The sequence below is a fragment of the Anomalospiza imberbis genome, chromosome 2 (genome assembly GCF_031753505.1).
Source record: "Anomalospiza imberbis isolate Cuckoo-Finch-1a 21T00152 chromosome 2, ASM3175350v1, whole genome shotgun sequence".
NCBI classification, from domain to species: Eukaryota; Metazoa; Chordata; class Aves; order Passeriformes; family Viduidae; genus Anomalospiza; species Anomalospiza imberbis.
Window position 1 is genome coordinate 46,141,695 of NC_089682.1, and position 7,361 is coordinate 46,149,055.

The following is a 7,361-nucleotide window of genomic DNA, read 5'->3' on the forward strand; positions in this document are numbered from 1 at the left end:
CTTATTCTGGATTAAACCAAACCAAAATATAAATCATGGGTCTCAATTCTCACTACTGAATTTAGGTGTCTAAAAGGCACTTGGAGTATATCAACCCCTGACAGCTTCAAAGGTTTTTTTTATCTTTGGAGTGTATCATGTTTATTCTTCATGATTCTTTTATTCTCATTTATTTCATCCTGTACATGCACCACTGACAGAAATGTTCAGAAACACCAGTAAGATATCAAAAGTAAAGAAGGTCAATCTCATTACACTGGCTAAGATCATTTTGAGGAGAAAAAGCATGATGTTGAAAGAATGGTCAGCGTCTTTCTATGCAGGAAGATCTCTCAGTTTATCTAAATCTCTCGAAGGTAAGCTTGGGCACTTAGGCTATTAACCAGATGATATAGAGTAATGGAAAATATTTTGCAAGGAGAACTCCTCTGCCAGCAATTCAGTGTTCACGTAAAGCACAGTCACTGTATGGCATTCATTTTGTTCTTTGAAGTTTCTTTGTTTATGCTTTATTATCTGAAATATCCTCCTTAATGGCTGGGGGGGAAAAAGTTAGTTTGTACCAGTGCAATTATCAATATGAGTCAAATTCAGGGGCCTTGAGTCTGACATTTGATTGCAACTGTGAAGTGGGCATTGTGCTTGAATGGTTTGATTTTCTTTACAAACTCCATGAAAAGTAACTTTTAGTTTCCTGGGAATTCTGTGTAAATTCCAAGATGAAAATGTTCCCTCCAATGGAGAGAAAAGGAAAAAGTAAGCCTAACCAGCTAAATTCACATGTTTACAATGTTTGATGTCATTCATTGAGTTTCATTGTTTAATTTGGAAGTGTCATTAAGCAATTAATGTAACATAACAGATACCAGCTGTAATAATTTTGGGCATGGGAGTTACATAGGCTCATTCTTTGATGCTAATAGTTCAGCTACACTTAATAACGAATTAGCTTGGTTTATAACAAAACCAAATATCCAAACAAATGGACCCCTATGACAAGCATCAGGCTAAGGATAAGCCCCACCTGACTTTCAACATCTGCTCAATGGATATATACATGAAAAGGGTCACACTAACTCCCAATAGACATAATTCATCTTATCCCAATCTCTCTTTGGAGGCATTCCAGATTTCTACATTCTGAAAATATCTTAATTGCAAAGAGCTGAGAACAGATTGTTCCAAAACCCGCCCAATGAATTCCTGCTGGGGCAATTAATTCAACAACTTGCGACTTTATACTAAGGTCCTGTTTAACTCAGAAGCCTCTCTTGGTGATTTGGGGTTGTAAGATCTGGACGTCAGACTCAGACCTGGACTATGGGTGCCAATGGTGCTTATGAAGCAGAATGAGCCTGATGGCTTTGCACAGCTAATTTTTGAGTGTCATCCAATTTGTTGGTTCATGACAGGCCTGGAAGAGCCTGTGGGACCAGTGCTGTGAAGGGAAGAAACTGTCCTCAAGTCCTTGCATCACCAGATGCAGGGGTGCAGTTGAATTGCTTAAATGCCAGTACTACTTGAAATGCTATGGGTGTCCCTTGGGTGTTCCTCTTCCAGCCCTGGTGGGCAGAGAATTCTCACAAGGACAAGGTAACTCTGAAGTCCCTCAAATGGCACCAGATGCTTCACTGCAAACTGCTGAGAGGAGTCTTCTACCCAAGTGGAGGAAACGTTGTGTGTGGGAGTCAGGGCGAGCTGGGGAGCTATTGCTGTCTTAAATCAGGCCATTCTTTGCAGGTGTCATCTCAACAATTTTCTATCATACCCAAGAACTGTTTCTCAAGTGTGGAGTTGCTTGCTGTCATCTCCCACTTCTCCCAAAAGCAAAGGTAATTCCAGCTCACCCCCTTACCCCCACAGCTCACACTCTGCTGGCAGCAAGGAAGAAAGCACCTGCAGAGGTGAGAACTGAGGTGGGGTTTTAATCTGTCTAAGCCGTATGAGGAGAGCAGCTCTGGGCAGAGCAGATGTTTAGAAAAGAAAACAACTTTCCTGCCCAAACCTGACCCTGGTCAACGCGTGCAGCACTTTGTAAAATTAATTGCATCTTGAGTGGAAAGTAGCTGCAGCTGGTGTGTATTTTCAGTGTCTGCAGGCAGCAGAGAAAGTTTGGGATCCCCCTGTGCATGATGGACCTCAGTGACCTGGGGGTATTTGACTGACACTGGCATAGGTTGCCCAGAGAAGTTGTGGCTGCCCCATCCCTGGAAGTGTTCAAGGCCAGGTTGGATGGGCTTGGAGCAACCTGTTCTAGTGGAAAGTGTTGCTGCCTATGGCAGGGCTTTGGAATGAGATGAGCTTTAAGGTCCCTTACAACCCAAACCACTCTATGATTTGAAATATGCCTACCAGTTGGTTTCCTATGATGATGACACCGTTGCTGTTATTAATAGCTTTTATAATGACAAAGATCATAGCATCTTATCTTAAATTTCAAACTATTTTAGGACAACTTTAAACTTTAAATTTAGGATGAGAAGCAATGGAGAAGGAAAGATGCCTCTTAGAATAACAGATCTTAAATCCCTCTTTCCTCTGAAATACAGCATGAATTTTGAGAATGCAGCCAATCCTCAAGGATGTTGAAATTATGCTGTCACACTTCCTAGAGCTTCAGACAAACACAGGATTGTGAGCACCCAACTTTACCTGGATTAATTTTTATAGTTCCACCTTTGCCCCAGTTCATCATTCATCACCACTGAACAACACTCCAGACCTCATCCCAGACTAAGCAAATTAGAAAATCTGAAAAAAAACCATGGATCTCTATTTTTAAAAGCCCATTTGTCAACAGTTACTACTTATAGAGATCTAGTGATAACTGGCATTTATAAGATTTGATTATTCAAGTTTTTCAGTGCTTTGGCACTAATACAGGAAAACTCTTATACACACCTCTAGCCTTAAGCATGTGAGCCGTCCCTTTTTGAGTTGTTGCTGTGTCATGCAAGTGGGTAGACTTCACAGAGTAACTTAACCAATGAAAATTTTTAGATCTGAATCTTGTCCTTACATTGATAGCAGCACAAGAGTTCTGGCACTATGTTATGGATCTGGTAGCTTTCTCCTAAGCTCTCTAGTCATGGCAGCATATCCCTTTATATCCCAGCTCTTGCAGTTGTTCAGTTACATGATACCCTCTTCTGCCTTAAGAGAAATTTCAAGACAATGTGGTTCTGGTAAATACCTTGAAAAATTCCACTTAAAAGAGCAAAAAAGAGAGAACTTTCCACACAGCCCAGAAAGTGTCTTTACAATTTAAAACTAATTTAATTTACAATACAGACAAAATACTGTACACTTATTCTTAACAAAAGAGGAAATAAAAACAATCCACAATGTATTCTATTGTTACTATTTTTATTATTATTGTTGCTCTCACAATTAGAAAACACAATTAATGCTGCTTCCATGAAGAGAGAGTAATTTGTTCTTTAGATGAATAAACCAAAGCTATGCTGAGATATTTAATCAAATTCTGTCTGACTAATGAAACTGGTCCTGAGAGTAAAACAAAACAAAATATGTTGTACATGTTAAACTCATTAATCTCAGGTGGATTTTAAGTTTCCTGTTCTTTCTCCCCCTCTCCTAAATTTTGTTTTCTGCTCCATCTCCCTTGCAGAGGAGAAGGTCATGTCTGTTATAGATCTAATTTGCTCTTGGGAACAAAACAATGGTGTTTCACAACCCCCATCTGAGGCAGGGAAAAGAAAATAATTTGTCACAGGGTGGAGGTCTAACAACAATCGATCCCCGGCCTGAATTTTCCTTTTGTTCCCCCTATTCCCAAGTACCTCCAGAGCCTCCTCCCAGCACTTTCCCCAAACAGGTAGCCCAGAGCTGGGCAGCACAAGTCTATCTCACTTGGAGGATGATAATTGTTATCTACAGGGATCTGTTTTCTAGCAGGGAGAGGGATGGTCCTTCAGGGACTCGATTTTTGTCACTTTTCTGACAGAGAAAATTCTAATTGTATTCAGATTGTTTTCTTCTTCCATCACTCCCCTTCCCCTCACCAAGGGCTTTTCTAGCTGCATGTGAAATATTGTGCCTGCTTTAGTAAAATTAACATACTTTCTATTTTTGTAGAATAAAATACACAATCAGATGGGAGTTTTTAATAATGAATGGCATTTGCCTACCTTATGGAGAAACTTAAGTGATATAAAACTGGAAGGGGTAAGGAAGTGGGGGAATAATCAAAAAATACAAAGTCAGCCAGATGTATATAGGGTCTAAAACCTCAGCCCTGAAAATAGCATTAAGTCCTAACTGTTTTATTAAATCATAGATTTTTTTTTCAAATTAATAAATACTACAAGGCCACCAGTATAATACTCTTTAGGATAGCCTGGCTGTTTCCATCAGGGGTAATACTGTAAAGCTGTGAAACAATAGTGTTTGTGGGAATAAATCAGATGTATTTTGCCAGCTAGTGTAAATCAACAGTACTGTGTAGTATGACATGGAGCTGGGCCAAATTATATCAGCTGTTGGGATGTGGTAAGACATGTTATAAGAAGGGAACTACAGCATCACCTGACAAAGACATTCACAGTAATTAAAGCCATTTTCTGCAGTAGCTGACGGATCTCAGTGTTTCAGAGCAAAGCCTTGAAAACCGCTTGCTGAAGGCCTGAGAAAGGGAAGGAGGGATGTATTTTCTTTGCAAAGCTGGTTTGTGACAAATATTCTCCTGAATATCTTTCACACAGCACATGCAAAAAAATTATAGAATCATAGAATGCTTTGGGTTGAAATGAATCCAGTTCCAACCCCCTGCCATGGGCAGGGACACCTTCCTCTAGACTGCAAAAATAACTTGGCCATTCCGTTTTGGATCCCTGTTGTATTGATAATTGACACTGAGAGATATGACACTTTTCTCTTCTGGCCTCTCTATGCTTTGCTGCTAATGCAAGGAGTGAAGCATCAGAAACAGGTTGCAAGGAGAAAGATGTACTATGTGCGGTTCCGCCGGTATGGACCTGTATTATAGGTACTCTGTTTATTCCTAATTCTTATTGAAAGGAAAGGAAAGCAGAAACTACTGTCTACTGCTCATAGAAAGATATTTTCTGAAAAAAAAATTTGGAAATGCCAGAGCATCCAGAGGGAGATCATTGAATCACAGAATGGTTTGGGGTGGAAGGGACCTTAGAAGCTCATAAGACCTTAGAAGTGGTGGACCTTAGAAGTTCCACCCCCTGCCATGAGCAGGGACACTTTCCTCTAGACCAGGTTGCTCCAAGCCTTGTCTAACCTCACCTTGCACACTTCCAGAGGTGGGACAGCCATAGCTCCTATGGCCAATCTGTGCCAGGGCCTCATCACCAGCACAGGGAGAAATTTCTTCCTAATATATAATCTAAACCTACCTTATTTCAGTTTAAAGCCATCAAACTGATGAGATGACCCTAGTTTGCTGGATGGAGCAGGCCTATGTAACAAGGGAGGCTGCAGTTTATCAGACCTTGCCCTGTGCATGATTCTCACCTTAGGAAGGTACATCACCCTGGGCACACTCCTAATACAGTGTGCAACTGCTCCAGAGAAGAATACGGCCCTGAGATTTAGAAGTTATGGCAAAACCAGTGTAACACTGTTAATTCATAGACTAACAGCCTAAGACATGTGCTGGGGCCACACAGACTCTTTTGCCAAAGAAGCGAAGTTCAGACGAAGCCCATGATGGATTATCTTGAGGAGCCAGCAGAGATTTTGAACATGGTTGCCCCAAACTGCAAAACTCCAAACAATTCAGCCATTTCAGGTCAACATCTTCAGTAATGGACATCTGTGGCATGAGATGACAAAGTGTGTATTGCCACCATGGCTAAAGTTCTGCTGTGAGTTCATTTCCCACCTGATAGGCCTGCAGATGCCTAATTGGTTGACTCAGTTCTTTTAATTACAGGTGATGATTTCTTCTGACATGAGAAAACCAGTCAAGGATCACAGGTCTGACATGGGAGGAGTGAAATGCAGCTGAAAACAGTGTCTATATAGACTATTTCTTCCTTTTTACTAGTTTTTCACCAAGCAGAAAGACTCCTTACATCAGCAAGGGAGCAAGAAAAAGAGTCATTACAGAATGGCATTGAAATGCTCAAATTTTTCTTCAGTCAGAACATCTGTGCCTTGTTGGCATCATCACAAAATGGAAATAAAAATAAAATTCCTTAAAAGAATGAGAGTAGATGGTTTCTTTACTTATCAAATGAAGCCAAAATCTGGCATTGGAGAGCAGTGGGATTTGTGCTGCCAGCCTGTCTGCATGTCAGCCTAAAGACACCCACCACTCATCACTGCACTGCAGAGATGTTTTAGTCCATCAGCTTTTATGGGGTGACAATAACACAAACCACTGTCAAATGATGAAAGGTCTTTTTTTGCCTGCTCATAACTGGGAGATGGAAGGAGGCAACAAGACCAAACCCATTACAACAAAGGAAAATAGCTGAAGAGGACAAAATACTTCTAATTTTGCTCTTATACCACATGATGCTTTTCTCTTCCAGTTTCCCAGGGCTGCTCACAGACATGTCAGAGGCAGTTGCCCCCTAGGGATTGACTGAGTGGAGAAAAAAAGAGGATTTGGAGAAAGATTATGGTGTTACTGATGTATTTCCCCCTAGGAAAGTGACAGAGTCCCTCTACGTTTGTGTAGGAGTGATTTTTTGGCTGCTTACAGCATTTTGCATGGGGTTGGGGTGCCCAAGTGTGATCTGAAAGATATCAGAAGCTCTGTTGCCTTCTGTTCCTGGAGCAGCATCCTTCTCCAGCATCACTTTTCATAATCAATACACAGGGCTGGATGACCACTAAAAAAACAAAACAAAAAATCCCCTCCAAAACCCTAAGTAAACAAACAAAACAAACAACATCAAAAAACCCAAACAACAACAACAAACCCAAACAACAACAACAAACCCAACCACAACAACAAACCCCACAAAAACCCCAAGCAAACAAAACCAAACAAAACAACAAACAATAACAAACTACAAAGCAAATAAGGGAGCCTAGGCTGTGTTAAAAACTCCCCTGCACATCGACTCCTCTCCATGTGCAGGAGCCAGAAGCCAACCACCCATGACATGAGAGGTATGAGTCATGTTTGCTATTAAGCTCCTCAGGGGCACTAGGAAATTTTACCAATGAGAGTAATTGCTGATTAAAAAAACGAAACAGCAATGGTGACTCTTCCTTTCTCCAAGTGTTCTGTTTCATTGTCTTAACTGTATCTTGGCTAATTCTGCTCAACATTAGGAGGCTGAGGAGGCAGGGACTAAAGAAACTTATCTATCCCCATGCCAGTGAGTGCCTCAAACCATGTTCTTTTCCCATCC